This window comes from Phalacrocorax carbo, chromosome 1 (genome assembly GCF_963921805.1).
Source record: "Phalacrocorax carbo chromosome 1, bPhaCar2.1, whole genome shotgun sequence".
Classification (NCBI taxonomy): Eukaryota; Metazoa; Chordata; class Aves; order Suliformes; family Phalacrocoracidae; genus Phalacrocorax; species Phalacrocorax carbo.
The window spans coordinates 132,823,273-132,843,870 of NC_087513.1; the positions used below are offsets into that span (position 1 = coordinate 132,823,273).

The window sequence follows — 20,598 nt, forward strand, 5'->3', positions numbered from 1 at the left end:
ATAATTCACAGATCAAGCTACCTAGATACATGGATTCTCACACACCTCCTCTTAACACAGCCTGGGTTAACATTTAATATTTCATCACTAGAAATTCATTCAAGTTTGTCTCCTAACTCTGTATCTAAAAGAATTGACTAAGTTTCCATTGTATTATTAACAGATTAGTAGCATGACAATTTTTTTTAGTAGCATGACAACTGCAATGGTAACACACATACCTGCTGTTTAAAGAGAATAATTGAATGTTTGTGTTCCAATGCAAAGCAAATTAGCTTGAACAAAGATTGAGAAAGATGGAAGTACTCTTGAAGAGGAGTAAATGCACTTAGTTTTAACAGCTAGAAACGTGATTGCCATGTCACATACTTAAATCTGGGTATATCATTACCCCATACTGTTTAATTTAATGTCTATGGATACTAAATATAGATCATTAAGGTACTGTGATGGCAGAACTGGAAAAAGCAAGAAGAAAGCATAACGATTGATCAGCATCCCGATAAATCTATACAAGAATACGTCTACAAGGTAACTATCATCAAGACGCAACACCGATCCCTCCCTTCCTAGTGTAAGGGATAACATTATTCTAGTACTTGAGGTAGAATATTCTTACGTTAAGTTCAATATTGAAGAGTTGTAGAATTATATAAATACACTGAAGCATTATGAATCATCCTGAGAAAACAGATACATTTTGTTTTTTTAAAAAAACCTTACAGCATTCAAAAAAGTGGAAGTTTATCTTTTCTTCTTCATTAATGGTGAGTTAAACAAACGTATGAAAAAAGTCTATTTGGAACACCACCACTACAGGCAACCTATTAAGGAAGAGCCAAATTTCCTAAAAATCATTTAAGAAAAATTAATTTATCTTCACCCTCCCACTAATTAACTATACCCTCTAATAAACTAAGGAATTCAGCACAAATAAGCCAGTTACATGGCCAGGAAGTTTCTGGAATTAAGTTCAAAAAGCTCTAGCATGACAAGTAAATAAATGTAATTATTTCCAAACAGACTACATTGAAACTCCATAAAACAAATGCTACCAAAAAAAATCTGTACAGCATGGAAAAACTCTTCTGTCATTCTTCCCTGTGTTCCCATCTCGATAGCTCAAGCAGGTTTTTCCAAGCACGTTTACCACTCATGGCTGCAACTGATTTCAAGAGTAAAAACAAAGTACTGAAGTAATAAAGGAAATGCTAAAAAATAAGATATCTAAAATAAGATATTAAATACTAAAAAATATTTTAAACTTTGTGCCCATTCAAGTCTGGCCAAACGGGAGCATCCACCCTTCCAAGTATAACACAAAATCAGAGATTTGTACCAAGTGCTCATAGCATACAGTGATCAAGGCACTCAGAGCCTATGAGAAAGCAAACAACTTTGCTTTCCTGTCAGTGTTCAAACACTGTAAATACTGTTTTCTCTACCATTTTGTTCACTCTGCACAATGTCCAATGCTCACTTATTATTAAGTTATTGAATGTTTAATTTTTAAAACTCCTGCTCAGTGTGGGTATGCAATCATATGATTATTGAAAAGCAAATATAGTAGGCTGCAACTGAAGACGACAAAGGCACCTCAGTTTTCTCATTTATTAACCGAATACTCTATTTTGCTACTCTAATATATTTAATGATTTGCCTATGTGCACACATGCATAACTCTATGTAGGTTCTCCAGATTGTGTGCACAGAGTTGAGGAGCAGGTTAAGTAATTTTGCATGATGCTTGTAGATAGTTGAACAGCCTGTCAGAATCTCTGACTGCCCCAGACATATTGTCATTCAAGCAAAGTGAGCTTTCACAAGAAGCTTTGCAGAGGTGCCCAGTGGCAGGACCAGAGGCAACGGGCACAAACCGAAACAGAGGAGGTTCCCTCTGAACACCAGGAAACACTTTTCCACTGTGAGGGTGACCGAGCCCTGGCACAGGTTGCCGGGGGAGGTTGCAGAGTATCCACCCTTGAAGATACTCAAAAGCCCCCTGGACATAGTCCTGGGCAACTGACTCTAGGTGGCCCTGCTTGAGCAGGGGGTTGGATGAGATCGTCTCAGAATTCCCTTCCAACCTCAACCGGTCTGTGATTCTGTGAAGAAACAGCACTAGAAAGGGATAAGAGACATACTTTGCTACTGTGCTTCACAGCAGAGGGTGAGTGAAGAAATTCCCTTCCAAAATCTGGCATTCCAGCAGGCTCCAATTACTATAATTTTCTTCCAACTTTGTTCTCTTCTACCCCAATCTCAAGAATCTACCTCTACCTTGTCCTCAAATACCTTCTCTTCTCCTTCCCTTGCCCACACTGTTATCCTATACCTTAAGTCCTGTCAACATATCAAGTTAGATCAATTCTCCACTGTCCTCAGGATTTTCATCTCTGGATCCAGCGACTGCTAAATTCCAAGCAGCAATAAGCACATTCAAACAGGAATTTTAAATATATATATTTATAGATATTAAAAAAGGAAAAAAAAAAGGAAAAATACTTAAGTGTATGAAACCTGGACAGGTTTTTACCATTATTTGTGAAAACTTGACCAAATACATAAACCATGAGAAGGTGACCCTTCCTTTCCTTATTAAATATTGTAACAGTACTGAAGGTGTTTAAAAGACACCTTTTCATTTTTTCTTCTGAAGTAGCTTCTTTCTCAACAATTAGCTGTTTTGGCTTGAATTAAATAAGAGTCAGAACCAAACCACATGCAAATCCATAAAATAATCAGGCTGAGGCAGTCATCCAGTATAGGAAGGGTGGAGAGAAGAAAGGAAAAAAAAAAAGAAGCCAGCCCAGACACATTTGGCAGAAGTTATAAGCAATTTAAAAGCTGGGTCTTAAAGGGGAAGCTTTAGGAACCTTAATTACAGATAGTAGTTCCTGACCTGTCTACTAAAAAAAAAAAAAACCAAACACAAAACAAAATCACCCCCACCCCGCCCCCCCAAAAAAAGAAACTTCAGCCAACCAAAACACACCAGAACAACCACCCCCCCCACAATCCCTCCTCCCAAAATGTAGTAAGACCAGGTGTTTCAATGTCTTCTTTTAGTGCATTTGTTAAAGAAACTTTTTTTAATAGGCTTAGAAACTCCCATATATATCAACATCTATTCTAAGCTAATTGATCTCACATTTTATTTCCAAATCTGTATATATCACAGAATCGAAGTATTGTTACAGTATTCAATTATCAAATTTACCAATTTCAAGCTAACAACCATTATATTGATGAAGGATTTGTTCCATTTAGAGCAGAGATTGGAGACAAAGAGAAAGGGTTGGATTCAGTATGATGCATATAGTGTGGAACTGGTGGTTCCCTTGCTCTTAGTGACAAAACTGACACTGCAAGATAAGAGTGCTTTAAATGTATATGCTTTGATCTTTGAAATAAAAGAAGTTCTTAAAATGAGCCTAAAGGTTGCAAATCATAAATAGAGTAGCCAGTGGTCTCGAAAAAACAAAGACCTAAAAAACCCCACACCTTTGCAGAAACATTGAAGAAGGATCTGTGTTTTTTGTTGTTGTTTTAATTCCTGAAACTGTCTTCTGTTCTGCTGTTAGTTTAAGACCATATCAAGAAGGCCCATATCAGTTACCCAAATGTTTCTCTCCTGCACAATAACTCTTCTTCAGAAATTTCACTTAGTGAAATGAAACAAAATGGGCTAAATCAAAAGAGTTCATGCAAAATCATGGATACACTAGACTTCTGCTAGATCTAATAAAGGAGAGACACCTGCAATCAAGAACAGATGAGTTGCTCCTGGTGATCAGGAAAGGCTGAAATAACGAACTATAACAAAACAAAAGCTCGATACAACAGGAAAAAAAAAAGGGAAAGATAATGGGCTACAAAATGAAAGGCAATTACCCAAGGAAAGTGTTTCAAATCCTGCTTAGGGGGTGGGGGGAACCACGCCCTTCTGAAGTACTGCAATTCATTAGATATGGCATAGGTATAATTCCTTTACCACAAAACTTAGATCAGCAAACTGATACAGACTTAAAACAGATGTGAATATAATTTAAGTTGAAGACTGCCGGTTGCTTACTCAGTAGGACATTTTCAGGATTACCTGAAGGGAACAGAAGTTTCATTAGTAAAACTGGCATTTTCTAGAATGGTAACTGGAATAAACCCCCTCAAATGCTAGCCTTTTATATCCATTTTTATCACAGCTTCTTATTACTTGAACTTTCTAGGATTTTTTACATGAATGGGGTTTTTTTCTGTCACAACAAGAAAAATAAAATTCTACAGCTTGAGAAGATGCATATTAAGTGTTTAATATTGTTTTGTACTAAGTACAGGCTCAGCATACCAGAGCCTTCACAACTCATTTCTGGGTGATGCTATGTTGTCATTTCATTACCATGAAAAGCATTAACAGATTCTGCTTCCTGGATTAACGCTACAGATTAATATTGATAATTGGATTTACATATCTTCCAAGAATATGGTCATTCAAAATACTTATTTCTCTTAAGGCTTAGCATCATTCGCTGTATCCACGTGGTCAGTAGGGACCATGTAAGAGCAAACGAACAAGTTACAAAGAAATGCTTAATTGTGACAACACGCTTTCAGAATAAAATTTATAACTTCTACTTGTAATGATACAACTTAAAAGTTATTAGATTCAGTTTTGGAACTACCTTTGTGTTCCTGTGAAATGTCACACAAACAATTAAAGAATGGCATTTGGGACCAGCGTACTTAGCAGTTAAATATTGTTCAAATATAGATCATGGAACCTGCTTTGCAGCTTAGTTAAACTGAAACTAGAAGTGAAAGCCTTGGAGAAAAGCAAAAGATATTTGACCGTATACACGAGTTAATTACTGGCAATACTGTTTTCCACAAACCCAAATTTCAGCAAAATCCTGACTTTCATTTGTATCTCAAACTGTACTGCACTAGTATCTCTCTCAGTTCCTACCTCCTTGGGCCACTACAATTTGGTAGGCAAGCCAGTTGCACACAAGGAAGAGAGCACTAAGCCTGCATTCCATGCAGTTATCAGTTTTAATAGGAGATTCTTCAGCATTCACATTTTTCTCTACATTGCTTTACCCTGAAAAAAAAAATTAGGGATCCCAATAATCATCTGTCTTCAAAATAATTACAAATTGTCCTGCTCTGGCATGATGTTCACCTTTAAAACCCACTATATAAAAGTAGTCATCACCTCATTAATTTCAGCACTGTACATACTCATTTTACAGGTGAAACTATAAACTTCTGAGAATGTAGATACTACGTTCTTTTTAACTTGGATATTGTTAATGATAAGAAACCAAACCACTGTTAAAAGGCTTATGTTTCCAGCATATGTGCTGAGCTTGCCTATACAGAGCAGTAACAATGGACTTTATAATACATATAATATTATTCCCCTCAGCAACTCTAGCACGGCCACAGTTAAGTCTAATTCATTGCTTTTATATATATATAAGCACTTTTGCTGCATTAAATCCTCTTCGATATGATCCAGTTCCATATATCTTTAACACCTACTTTAAGGATTACACAGCAGAACGTTGCAACAATAAGTGAACATCTAAACAGATTCATAATGCAACGTTGCAATCAGAATACTAGGAGTTACTTTTTTCTGTACCAACAGCAGCAACTGATAAACAGAGTATTGTTTTGACCTATACTATCCCACAATAACAGTGATCACTGCAAATACACTGTGGTTTGTAGAGACAAACATAATGCCTTGCAAGTCAGCTTCAGCAGTAACAACCAAGTTGCAATAACAGCATAAAAGTTCTCAGACAAATTGCTGTAGCAATAGGAGGAGATAATTTAAAAATGTTCAACTGAGTGTGAAGAATTTCTCATGTTACATTCACGCTACTTGGTTTGTATGCATTTAGGAAGTACAGTAGAAATGGCTGAGAAGGTCAAATGGTAAAAAAGGCTTACTTAGAAGCCTCACAATTCCAGCAATGGCTGGCAAGTGCCGTGACAAAAGACAAGACACTTGCAGAAGGCTACACTGAGGTTAACTAGTTACTCAGACATGCACCACCAGCACCTGCAAACTAAGGTACACCATAAGCTCAAATACTAGCAAGCATTAGTTAGCCAATTTTACAGTGGCAGAATAACACCAGGGCTACTGTGCTCTGCCCTCTGCAGTTTTAACAACAGTAGAATCATACTGGCAAGACATGAAAAATCCTGACAGCTTCGGATTAGCGGGGAGTTCCCAAATTCCCATTTTCTCCTAAGCTCATAAATTGAAAAAAGGTATTTCTTCACTGTTCTCCACAACCTACCTGATCACCATGGCAATCTCACAAAAAATAACATTGCTTATTCATGACTAGAGTCTTTAGCAACTCGCACCTCGGAGATGAAAAAAATCAGCATGCTGCCACAGACTAATCCATTTGCTCTCATCATCATGATCATATCAATAAGACTGTAATGTTCTCTTGCCATTTTGTTAATTCAGAAGCTTAATCCACGGAAACAGAAAATAAGCAGAGTTTACCAATGAATTAGAGAGGAACTGCTTGAAGATAATTAACCAGCTGCAGGTTGAACGTGTATTCACGAGACTGAAAAGGATATGGTAGCTTCTTGTGATCAGATTATAAGCTGCTGAGCAACATTGTTTATAACTGCATAAGCAACATCTGTGAACCTCACTGATGGCTGAGAGAGAAAAAGTGCTCAACATTCTCAGTCATTCAAAGCACTTTCAGAATACAAGCAAAATTAGCACAGTTCATCTCACAAGTTGGAGAGCAGAAACTTTTTTCCTTTAGATCTGAAACCCAAATGAAGTATAGCAGATCAAATGTCCTTGAAAAGTTGAGAGTTACAGGATTTTGTGAAGTATTCATGTTTTTTCATAAATATGATTTAAACTTCAACTTTCATTTTTTAAAATCCCTCCTCTTAGTAAAGATCCATAAACACAATAATGAGATTTATTTATTATTAAACAAAATTGCTCTAAGAATCAAAACAGTGAAAGTTTTGATTAAAAAAAATCTAAGAGGCAGTATAAATTGTAACTACACAAGCCCTCAACTTGAGATGGTGCAACAGGAACTCCAGGAATGCCTGAGTCTTCAGGGTGGTTTTAGGAGTCAACAGCACTCTCCATACCCTACCCTAGGGTGCCAAGGACATTGGACAGGTGACCAGAGGGGGATCTTACCAATGTTTAAGTGTCTGACAGGAGGGTGTAAAGAAGATGAAGCCAGATTCTTCTCGAAGGTGTCCCTGAAAGGACAAGCAGGAATGACATGAACCACCACAAGGGAAGTTCTGTCTGAGCAAAAGAAAACACTGTAACAGTGAGGAGGGCTAAACACTGGGGCAGGCCGCTCTGAGAGGTTGCGGAGTCTCCATGATGGAGACACTCAAAACACGACTGGACATGGACCTTGGGCAACCCAGACTGAGAAGGGGGTTTGGATTTCCAGAGGTGCCTTCCAGCCTGAAGTACTCTGATTCTTTGTCACTTTTGGAGTTATCTCAAACTGTAACACATGATGTATCTGAGGGTATTACATGACAACAGGAAGGCATTTCCCAAATTCAAACAGGAGTACAAAACTTCAAGTTACCCCTTTTTTTCCTGTAGTGTCCCTGTCTGTGGTTAAGTCTTACATTTTAATTTGCCATAATTCTCCTTAGCCCCGAGATATTAATTTGCTCCTGCCCAGATTTCAAGGCAGCTAGCATTATTCCAAACATGTTATCCACTGTGCCTTCAGATGTGCCTAAATTAAGACATTTCTTAAACTTAGTATTGTTTATCTTAATCTTAGCTCAGATGCTTATTCTGCCACAAGTGAATTGCCTGTTCTGTCTTTCAATGCAAAGTGAAGTGTCTCCCGAATCTTCAGATGATGCCTTTATAGATTCCTATTAAAAAAAAACTTTGCTTCTTTGTTCACCATATCTTCTACATTGAACCAATTGTTATGTTGTGTAGTAGAAGACAGTTGAGACAGTGATATCCACAGCAGTATCAGCAACAGAAACAGTTACTCTGGTGAACAGAAATTCACAAATGCCCATGAATATCAGGGATGGATCAGCAATTACAACTTTTGTTTTGAAACAGTTTCAATGATACATCGCCAAAATGCTAATAAAACTAAGGCAACAGATTATTCATCTACACAATGCCTATCAGAGGCCCCCAGGAATGGGATTATTTCACTGGGCTAACTTCCTATACTGGAAGAAGCAACAGGAGCTGTGCCATCTTCCTTTAGGACCATAAAACAAAACAGAAATGCAAGATGAACTTTAACTTCCCTTGAAGATGCTGCACACATCCTGAAGTGACTCTTCAAGACATTCTAGGTTACCAGTGTTTGTCTCACCAGTGGATTATCCCTCCTTTGTGATTTTATTTGTATAGCAAGTGACTTATTAGCTGCTTAAATTCCCTACTTTATATTACAAAGCGAAGACTGTCAAGTCTAAAAAGCCATGAAAGAACACTGTGGAGTGTAACTCAGAGAATACTATGATATAATGCTCTAAATCCTACAAGCAGGACATTGATCAAACTGTGAAGCAAACATGTAAAAATGCATCACCATCTCAGGTTCTCCTTAGGAGTTTAGCCTTTTAATTTGCTGTGGAGATGCAAAATGATGGGGAGAAGTTTACTACTTAGAACACTGAAGAGGAAAAAAGGTTTCAGTGAGAAGTTACTGAAAGGAATCAGACTATTTTCGTTCCCACAAGAACAGGTTTTTGTCTTTCCATTGCTTGCTTAACTCTAAGCATACTTATGATTTCTCTGGAGCGTCCAGCGCTAAGGAACAGTTGTTCAAATTAGAAAGGATAGCCTCCTATAATCAAGGAAGGATGATTGGCTTCTATTCTCTCTCATACTCACCACACTGAATAAGCTGGGAAACTAGAGAAAAATCCTAGTTTACAAGGTCCATTCCCTCTAAAATCCCTCTCCTACTTTCACATAGGGGACAGCCAGTCTGGCACTCAGCAAAAGACATAGCTCTAAGAAAACAGATTTTAAGTTTCTTAACTCAGTTTCAAAATGTATGCCTGCACTATTTGCCTTTTATGATTAGACTCACAAGGCACAATTTAAAGGCTCCCAAATCACATCCATGTATCAAAGAATCACTCAACATCTCTTCCCCCCAGTGGGGCCCTAGGGGAAGAAAAAGCCCAAATAAGCATGTCCATTCAAAGACATCATGTGCCTATTATAAAATTTAATACTATATCAAATAAAACAATATAAACCAGGAAGGAGAGATAATATTTGTGGTCCTTTTCCCAGGTACATAGTTTAAGTGTAACTGGCGTTGAAATCTCTGACCTGCCTAAGGGTCTTCCACCAAAACAATTTAATTCATCATAATGGATTAAAAAAATAATCTCTCTGTCTCAGAGCTCCTGAAGTCTTCAGTGGCCTCAAATTCCTCCACCTTGTTCACAATAAAATGTGATCTGCTGATGACATCCTCTAAATGTTGACAGACAGGACAGCAAAATTATTTTAGTGCACCCTGGTTCTGGTACAATACAAAATCATGCAAAAGCAAGTAGAGGCATGAATAAAAACCTCCTCACATGGCTATCTGCCCACAATTTATTAATCTGTCCAAAACACATTGCTTTATTCCACGTTACAAATGCAGATTATGCAGTATGCAAAAAAAACTCATTTAAGAGCTAAACAACTGTCGTTACTGAATTCCTTATCTAGAATTGCTTGAGGAGTTTTTCTGAAGGCAGATACACTACTTCTCACCACTAGAAAAATGGAAAACATCTTGCTATCACACTCAATCATTCAACTATTTGGAAGAGACGGGCACAAACATACATACCTTCCTATTTAAAACAAAACTGTCATAAAACCAGTCATTCACACAGTGAATAGCCAGGCATAAGACTTGCAGCTTAAGCAAAGGTTAAGATGGGTACTTCCAAACATCGTAGTGAAAAAAATAAAACAAAATGCCCATTTATTGCTGACTTTCCAGTTAATGAGCAGGGAAGGATACTGTTATTTATTCCTCCTCTATTTGCTTCTAGTACCGGTTCTTCCACCTTCCTTAAGAGTCACCTTGTGTTTTACACAAGTCAAAAGATTTCCTCACAGCTACCAATTCAGATTTTAAATGAAGAAAATAAAAATCCCATCTGTAACACTAAAAAAAGTGCCTGCTAAAGACAGAATCAGACTAGGGATCCAAGATCCAACCAACACATCTAAGTAATCAAATTTTTCTTTTAAAAACCCCTCCCTAGCCCTCCCAATCAAGTAAGAATACAGGCAGTCTTCAAAAAAGGCGTTACGCATTTTTCATAAGCATAGGATCTGTGCCTTTAAAAGAAGCAGTGGAGGCTAGATATCTTTAGATGCTCTGAGTTTATTTTTTAAACCAAAAGTAGATCATTAACACTAGTAAGACCTGCAGACTATAGGTATTTCAAAGATTTGCAGAACTGTTGACATAGTATGAGTCTCTGAATTATTGTTATCTGCCTTAAAGAAAAAAAAAATAATTTTTACTAAGACCCAATCTGTCAAGAATATTAAAATAGTTAAACTTGTTTGACCACGGGTCTACCAAACCCAGCATCTGGTTTCTGACAACAGCCAGGAGGGAATACACAGTATAGCATAAGAATGCTACAAGCATGTAAAGGCAACGCTGAGCATTCTCCCAAAGCCTCTGCCCCATACAAACACCCACTCCCCACCCCCTGCCCAAAACATCCTATTGTCCTCACTCTGTTCCAGTCAGATAATCTCTTCCTCGGATCTAGATTTCAGTATAGGCCTGTTCAGTGCACTTTGACAAAACAATATCTATTTAGCAACACAGCCCAAAAGCTAAAAAGGGCATCATTTCATGCCATATTGAAAATAAGACAGTTGTAACAACAACAGTCATTTAATACAAGAATAATTTACCTAATGTGGATTAGCAAGTAAAGACTAGTTTAGCTCAAACTTGATGTTATCATCCTTACACACAAATTACTGAATGGAGTTTTAGAAATCGGTTTGTAGCAGACTAAGGCAGTTGATTACAGTAGTTACTCCAGGACTTAAAACCTGTTAGCCTTACCTTGTGATAAAAAGAATATAGCTCTAAGGAACAGAACAAGCTAAAAAACAAACTGCTTTAGCTAACCAAGAGTCACAAGAGTTAATGCAAAGAGACTGAGTAATATTCAGCCATATGTTCAAAAGAATTTTTTTTTCTAAAAATGTCACACTCATTATTAAAAGGCCACAAAGCATGTAGCTTGTTTGAAGAACCTGAACTGGTTACACCCAAATGTCAACATAAAAGATTAGGATCCCAGAGAAACTAACAAAGGGCTATAGGATTTTTCACCTACAATAGCTCACATGGCGCGCAGAACAATTAGTGCACTCCAGTTCTACCATGTCTTCAGATTGCTTTCACTGAATATTGAAAATAGTGCCAAGTGGTACCTGTCTGAAAGACACAGGAACTTAGAAATTTCAAAAGTTATGAAGTTATAGCTGTAGTCACAGTTTATCTGTGTTCTTATGACTGCATCTAGTCAGGAGCAATTATTTTCATTTTATCAGCCAGTGCCGTTAAGTGCAGCAATTCAGCTATACTGATGAATTAGAACTTTTACTCCAAGAAAGGGAGCTGAACAGGGCAGGGAGAGAAGGAAAAATAGCACACTTTTGTAGAATTGTGTTTCAAGTCTAAAAGACTTCCCTTTCTTCCTCTCAATTGTTCCAAAACTCAAGAGATTTCAATATTGTAAAATCTCATTTAAATTTACTAACAGAAACAGAACTTCCCTTATCTGCTCATGACTTCAAAGAATTCTCTTGCCCCTTTGGTTTTTGCAGATTTGTAACATCCAAACAGTAACTACCTTTTGACCTTTGCCCTTTGAAATACACCACTGTTATACTGATCTGATAGCTATTAAGTGTAATATCCCTTTTCATAGAATGTCCTGAGTTGGAAGGGACCCACAAGGATCATCAAGTCCAACTCCTGTCCCTGCATAGGACAGCCCCAAATTTACACCTAAAGGAAGGAACCCTGACCACTAATATCAAGTTAGTACACAGCAACAGTCCTATTTGTTCTTCTTTGCCTTTTGATTTATTATCAGTTTAAAGGGAATTAGAATGAAAAATGAATATGGTGTGTTTTCAGTACTCTGAGGAATTTGGATTACTTGATTCGTTCATCTCAACACTCATTAAGAATTGTAATCAAATTGCTTTAATTTCTATTTTTAGAAATACAGGGGTTTATATTTAGAAATTGTAAACAAAACATATGAAAGTCTTTCTGAAGAGACACTTGTTCTTTCTGGTTTAAAAGCAACTCTAACTGATATAAAAACACAGAACAATAACGAGTTTCTTATATTCAATTTTTTTTATCTCCTTCAATGTATTTCCATTGATTAACAAACACTGACATTAACAGAATCCTATACTCAAGACCAAATAGAATATCTGTGCCTTGTAAAAAGAGTTGATCCTAAACAACACACCTTTTCTTTACTAAATCTTGTATATGCCATAAATATGCAGAGTGAACAAGTATTACACAGACCCAGTTGTAGAAAGACATTGCTAAAGCACTAATATTGAAGATGGTCACATCATCTTATGCTGTAAACCAAATCTTATAGGCAGTAACAGTGAATTTTTATTCTCAGGCAAGTAATAGAAAGTAAGAGTTCATATGCGTATGAGTTCCACCTTGATATCAGAATTTAAAATCTCCTTAATACCACCATGCTTTAAGATGCTAGCCACAGGGAAGTGCAGCAGAATAACAGTAGAACTTCCATATGTAGAAGATCACTAACAAAGTGTAGCTTGCTACACCTAATACTCACTAGCAGAGCCTATTAAGTGGTGTTAATTTTACATATACATCTCAGACTTCTAGAGGTGAATGAATTCTTGTGTGTTCCCTTCTTTCAAAGTACCTGACCAATGCATTGTTGTCTCATCTGAAACAAGAAAATGAGCACCAGCTTTTTCACTTAATTTGGGTTAGACTCCCTATGCAAAAATAAGATTTACTATTAAAACACCTTGCCTCATTCTGTGTTTTCTGGGATATCTGACAGCAAATAAGACTTTGGGGAACAGCTCTGGTTCAGTATTTCATTTTATTACTGTTGCCATTATGGATAAGCTACCATAACCACATCTTTAAACCAAAATAGTAAGGGGTATTGTAAATATCTAAAGGTAACTGTCAAAAAAGCAGGAGGAATAAATGACAATTAGCTAACTAGTTTCAGTCCCTTTTTTGTTACTCAATTGATAAAACATAGTTCACCGTGATTTTCAAAAGACACTTTCCTAATATTAGAATTGAAGAGCTTCAAAACCATACTTGGGGAACAAAAGTGGGCAGCATAAGACAAAACCAAAAAGATCAAAATCTCACATACTATAAAAAGACTTCTTCCCTTAAGAAGGTCACCTTGCATTTATAAACTATACACACATAGCATTTCTGTATCATAGAAGTGAACTACTTGTAAGAATGTAATCATCTAACCTAATTTGATAATGGGTATTACAGAACTCAATGCAATTCTATTTAAGAGTAAAAAAAAAAAAAGAGGTAGGCTTCACTTCAGAGTGACAGAACTTCAAACTTCAGAGAAGCAGAAATGGATTGAATCGAGTTTACACATGTGGTTTTTTTCTCTAGTGAACATGTATGTGCAGTGCAGACTGACATTTTTTTCTATTTCAACTTCACACAGCACACAACTGGCACCTAAGCATAAAGTTCTTAAATTTTATTGCTAAAATAAACACACAAGTATTGGGCTTGATATTTCACCGTGATTTTCTCCCAACCGAGACTTTTTTCTCCCTCTCCTTAATTTACTGCAACATTTGCAGAAGTCCCCCAAAAAAATCAAAACCATAGAAGCCTACCCAACAGAATAACCCATACTGGAAAATTCAAGAACTACAGAAATTGTCTTTAAAACAGAATGTAAGAGCAGATCTCCCTAGAAAGTGTATTTCCCATTGTTGAAAAAGCACATTGGCCTGCTGTTCCTGAATTACAGTATTTGTAAAATGTGTTTATAGCTGTACTACAGCAAAACATTTCCCTCTCCTCCCCCAATCTCACAAGCAATGCTTCCCCTCTTGGTACTTCCACATTCTATCTCCTCATTTGTTAATTATTGCTGAAACCCAAATACACTCTACTGCATATTTTATAAATAAGAGATTCTCTTTAATTTCATTTATTTTCTCATATGCAAGAGTGCAACTGAACTGCAAAGCTAGAAATGTAATGTTTATAAAATTATGACTCAATTACTACCAGGCCTTTAGTCTTTAAGAGAAAAATATTATCAAGATCGTACAGGGGGTTTGTGTCCGAATTAGAACAAAACTGTTAAACGTATGATGAAAACATGCATTACACAGTTGAACAACTCATACTAAATAACTGCCGGGTTTTTTTCTCCACTTGAGCATATTATATAAAGGACAGCTTGAATTCTGAGGCGCTCACAATAACCCAAATTTAACACCTTCCCTCTCACAGCAAACCATGTTAAGTGACTATTTTACTGAAGAGTCATGAAAGAAATGCTTTACCTTTGCAGAAGATGAGAGTATTGTAACCTAACAAAAACTTTTGAACACTATATGAATTCAGGACTCCAACTTCATTTTGTTATGGTGCTGGGGTAGTTATTCGCTTTTGCAAACCAGGATAAGTTAGGTAATAAATCTCAATCTCTCTCTGCACAGAGAATTTGGGTACAGAATAGCTGAGATCCAACTCCTAACGTTTGCCGCATTTACTAAGTAAACACTCACTGCAAATAGAGTTGTTAGAAAAGAACTCAAAGTTCTATAGCTGATATTCACTAAATACACATTACAATATCAAGGAGAAAGTCTACAAAAAAAAAAGGCAAAACAAACAAAAAACCTTAGTCAGATCCTAAAAGATCAGCTTATTTTCTAGAAAAAGGACTACTATCCGCAAATTCCCTTCAACAGTAATTCATCATAGTCTCAATCATTTCTACAAGTCAATGGTTAAGCTATGAAAAGCATGTAAAAAGCCATAATGTGGCAAGTAACACCTTCATTCTCACATTAAAATAATTGTTAATACATAAAACAATCCCCATTCACTTCCTAAACGTACCATATTCAACATTTGCCCTCCATGGCAGCAATCCTAAAATAGAACCATGACACTAAAGAGGACCATTTCTACCACTGATCCTCATCATACCTTTCAGAGGTTCACTGGAAGACACACCAAGGTCCTAGAAAAAAGCAAATTTGTTCAAAGCAAATCACAGCATTAAATAGTAATCTTCATTAAAATGCATCGCTAAGCAGTTAGCCATTTATAGTTTGAGCAATATTTCCCAACAAGAAATGAGAGCCTGCAAGATTCCATGAAATTGCAACAGAGAACAAAAAAACAAAAAAAAACCCCCAACTTAAAACGTACACTATCGCAAGCAAAACCCCTGAAGCACCATCCTAACCTTTCATCTCATTAATACAAATGGACAAAACAGTGAAGGACATGTTACTGGAACTTCTAGGGAGAAATGACAAATACCACTGAATACAAGAGCTCAGCATACTTCAGTATTCTATCTTAAAAGCAGTCTACAACCTAGGGAGTCTTTTTTGTTTTGGTTCCTATTCAGTAATCTCAAATGCTGAGCCAATGACTCTACAATCCTTATAATGAAGAAGAAAGTTAAATTCCAAACAACTTCCTGTATACGGAAGTAGGAGCAGTGACACTCTGAGGTCTGCTCAAAAGACCCCACCTCATGTCATTGACAAAGCTGCAAAATCTACCTAAAATGCTTTCTTAGTATATCTACCAGTGAAACTCATTCCACTTAAGCTTTGCCTTCAGGTTTCTTAAGTAGAATAGATGAAAACTTTTGCTGTTCGCATCCTCCAGCTCTGATTCAATTAAGCTGTGCCCCAACGGCAAGGCATACAATACAGGGATAGCTTACAGTATTACCATATAATTTGGGGGTGGGAAATCATGTGGGAAATCATGTTTGTTATTTTGCAAAAGGGTTACTTGATGATTATACCCTTTAACTAAAAGAATCATTGTAAATAAGTGTCAGTGGTGTCTTTGACCACTTTTCTACCTTAAAATTGTATGATCAACAGCATATGAATAGTGGTGCATGAAAGAACAGAGGCACTACCCTGAATAGAGCCAAGCAACAAAGGCTAAAACCACACAGCAAGTTCGGATACAGCCCAGAATATTCACAGTTTCTACCAAAAGGCATAAGCGTGCTATAGATTTCTGTTTTCTCAAATTTTGCTCCAATTTGTATTTCTCCAACTTGTTTTACAAGTCTCTTAAAATAAGACAAGCAAAACAAGGAAATTAAATAGGCCCATTCATGGAACTCAAAGTATTGTTTCAAGTCATGCTCACCACAACACCTTATACAGCACAGATTTTTAAACCAAACCTAGTTTTCCAACCCTTTCCAAATTTAATATATTTTATTTACTCCACTTAATATCTTTGAACAATTGGTTATAGTCATTTATACAATGGCACACAACGCTTTATTACCTAAACTCCTTGAAGGCACAAGGACCATTAGAAAAAAAAAAAAAAAAAAAGACATAATTATGCTTACTTTATGTCCCATAATCTTGGTAGAATTTAAAACAAAAAGCTCAGACTACTTGTTTGCAAAACTGACTCTCAGAAGTGCTGATAGAGGAGATACAGCTTTCAACATATAACAAATTCAGGTAAATAATCCTTAATTATCTGGCAATTTAACTGATCTGTTTCACAATACACAAGGACCCAGTCCTGTTTTCACCTAATCCTTCTCTTCTGAAAGGGAAGGGTCTTAAGGATGTACATTTAATAGTGTTTAGATTTTAATTTGGGTATGACATGTTCACAATATTTTAGAAGCAGAGTAATGAACCAAAATAAGCGTTAGTCAATGGCTGCACACTAGAACTCTTATCCATCTGGAATTTAGACCTGTTGCTACCTTGACTTATATACCACTTTTTCAGCACTCCAATCACAGCTGTACCATCTATGGCTAGCACTGGCACATGCACAGTATTCTCTCATGCCACTACCAACATCTTAACTCAAAATCAATTTGGATTGTACTGCAGTGCAATTGCTCAGCACCTGCTCTCATCTTTTTTTAGATTAGTTTGAGCTATGTTTCTCCTCCTCCAATGATTTGGTTTTGCTATTAATTAAATGGCAGTATTATTTTCATCAGGTGGAATTATTAGAAAGCATCTTAATGAACTGTAACAACTATAAAACTGATGAGCACAACATAACATTACATTATTCTGTATTGTTAAGGAACAATATTTGAAAGAGAATATCTACTTGTTTTCATTTAATCAGAGAAAATGGAAAAAGACTTATCAAACTGCAGAAGCTAGTGGAAAAAAAAAAGATAGTATGCACATATTCCAGGAGAAGACTTTCTTGAAAATTATTTAAAAACACTTCCCTTCATATTCCAGTATTCCATATACCTTTCTGGTAATTTCTCTTCAGTTCATGTATTTTAGAAGCATATTGAAATTTTTGTCCTTTAATTATTATCTGCAGCCTTTGTACAAGTGCTTTCATTTTCTAAAAAAAACAATCAGGAGAAAATAAGCTGTTAGCATGGCATCGTTTTCTCTTTTTCTTAAGATTACACATCAAAGGTACAAAAGGTATATTCCTTGTATTAAAAAATCCAAGCAACCAAACAAACAGCATTTTCCCAATACCAATACATCACCATTGGCAGTCCCACATAAAGGATCATAAATACTATGGAAGTGGTCCATATGAGAATTGCTGCCATGTAATAATACTAGAAACAGCAGCAAGACATCCCTAAAAGCTACTTTTTAGCCAAGCTAGATTAAATATAGTATGAAATAAGGCTTCTGTAATTTAGAATTTGATTTCGTAAAAAATAATTTGTTTCATTTATAATAAAACTATACAGCATTAACGGTATATTTTGTATATTTTTGTACTCTTAGAGTCAATCTTAATGCAAGCATCATAGGAAATTCTCTAGCCTACAAATACATACGTGCCCAGCATCATTTGCTTTTCAACCACTAGCCCTACAGAACCTAAACACAAGCACGTACTATGCTACAGTAATATACTTGTGCTTTTGCTTGCAAAATGCAACTAGACAAAAGTATTTCATGCCAGTGTTATTACACGTTAAAAACAATCTCAGCTTTCATATTTTGCTTCTAGATCTAAACTCCAACTTAAAGCATACTATAATGCCACTTCTGCTGTGGTATCATGAAGAAAATCTGCTCTGTATAACTACCAGGCATTGGCAGACATTAAGCCATTCACATCACGTTCAAATTTATTTCTGGTTTTCGGCAGAGGAACTTTATCACCACAGTCTGCCATATGTAATGAATATGAAAGCCTACAATTTCTTTTAATCTGTCCTGTAGTTCCTCAACAAAATGGTAAATTCTATCAGGCAAGGAAAAGGAAGTTAGGGAAAATTCACCATCCATCTCACAAATGTAATTGATTCTAGAGGTCCATTGTAATCTTCATCTATCATTGCACCTGAAATAAAATCCAATTATTTTGGCTTCACAGGTGGACTGGATTTGCATCCCAAGAGATATGAAGGGGCTATGAAATGATAAAGCCTATAAATTAACATTGCACAAATTATATATGCTACATACAGAGCTGTGAAATCCCACACTTTGAACACTAAACTGAATCCACAGCTCCCCAGTTTAAGCCTTTAGCATGACATAACCTCTCAAACATTAGTAGCACAGCACAAGGACTGCTAGCCACTGAATAGTACCATATTTGGGCAGTACAGCTTGCCCAGGTGGTGTTTCACCTCAAGGAGGAAGGCACAAAGCTAGTGGGAGCCCAATCCAAGGGGGCAACCTCTCACCACAGCCCTGTGCCAGACCCTTCTCCATCACACGGCCCAGCATAAGGCACTTAGACTCCACGAGACCCAGCGCACAGGTCTCCCAACGACAGGGCTCCAGAGCAGATGAAAACAACATGTAAAAACAAAACAGTCTTGTTTTCATCCCTGCTTCCATTCCACTACTGCAGCCTAGATTCCACTATTTATTTCTCAACATTGTATGCAAAACCACCTTTAAGGATAGGAAAGATACCATATTTGCCTTCCTAAGTATTAGTTACATTCAAAACAGGTGGAAAAAACTGGAACTGGTCATTTATCTGTACAGCAACTTCCATAAGCAGAAATTAGGACAGAGGTCCCATCATACAGCCCCTACCCTCAAGATTCGTCACTATAAAACCATACTCTTATTTTCATGCATTACATGCCCTAAACTGTCACCCTCGTTCATTTCATGCTACAAGTCAGTCCGCAAATTTGGGGGTACATATGTCTGTTGCATGGTAAAGGCGCATGGGGCTTGGCAGCTTGTGCATTTTGGTGGGGACCATTCTGTTGTAACTATTGCAGTACTTTTCAAGGTAAAGAGATCAAAAATAAAACTAATGATCAAAATTAGAAAGTGAGCAAGAAGTTATATTAAACCCTAAGCAGTGTAAGAAGAATCCAGAAAGGAACTGGATAGTCACAAAGTGAAAGGTACAACCATTGTTAAGAAATTCTGTAAAAATCTGAGATACTCAAAGTGTAAGAACTAGTATTTAAAAAGAATAGCCATTGATTTTAGAGCAGGAAAGTAAATTTACCAGAGTAAAACTGTGTATTCATATTTTTGTAACTGAACAATCTTTTTTCACTAGCACTGAAACTTTATGTAGCCTAATTATTTAAAAGGACAGCATACTTCCTCTTTGCTAATTTCTTTGAAGAACAGCAAGCTAACAAGCTTGATCTGCCATTCCATTTTCAGTGAAACAGCCAACAATAGCTCAAATGTTATTTTAAGTGAATATAACTGGAACAGTCAAACAAAAGGTCACCCATTTTACTGGTGTGGAAAAATACAGGATAGGCCTCCTAGCCTCCCAGGGCCGTTCAGTACTTTGTACAATCAAAGGCGAGCAGACTTTGGCCTTAATACAAATATCTTCCTGTCTCCCCTCATCCATACATATTATTTGCAACACAATTTTAGTCACTGTACTTCATGGTGACTTGTATAAACAAATTTGATTTATCCCACAAGAAAAATAAAAACACAAAAACAAAACACATCCCAGTACCCAAACTTAGTTAAAACAATCTTAAGTTTCAAATACGTTAATTAGAAATACACACAGACTGTTTTTCTGTGAGTTATATCACATAATTTGAGTCAGCAGAAGCAGCTGAAAAGCAACTAGGTTAACAGAAGTAAGGACATGATTTTTTTCAAATATGCTGTTCACTCACAGAGCTTTAGGCAACTAAAATGTCAATGCGTATAGAATTTACTGAAACAGATTTAATGATCTCCAAATGACAGGAATAGCTATTTGGTTAGCAAAAGAAGAGTCAAGGTTCACCTTCTGAAAATACTGTTTTGTTACTATT

General features: G+C 36.5%; 1 protein-coding gene across 4 annotated transcripts in view; it reads right to left on the reverse strand.

The window, feature by feature from the left end:
- Positions 1-20,598, reverse strand: part of CDKL5 (cyclin dependent kinase like 5) — a 142,221-nt gene that overhangs the window by 112,008 nt on the left and 9,615 nt on the right. The window contains exon 1 of one of the 4 annotated variants that reach the window (XM_064474693.1): positions 14,657-15,471. The exons of the other annotated variants lie outside the window; for them this stretch is intronic. The gene's annotated coding sequence lies outside the window, so the exon portion shown is untranslated. Of the gene's footprint in view, positions 1-14,656; positions 15,472-20,598 lie in introns of those variants that run through there. 4 annotated transcript variants of the gene reach the window in all.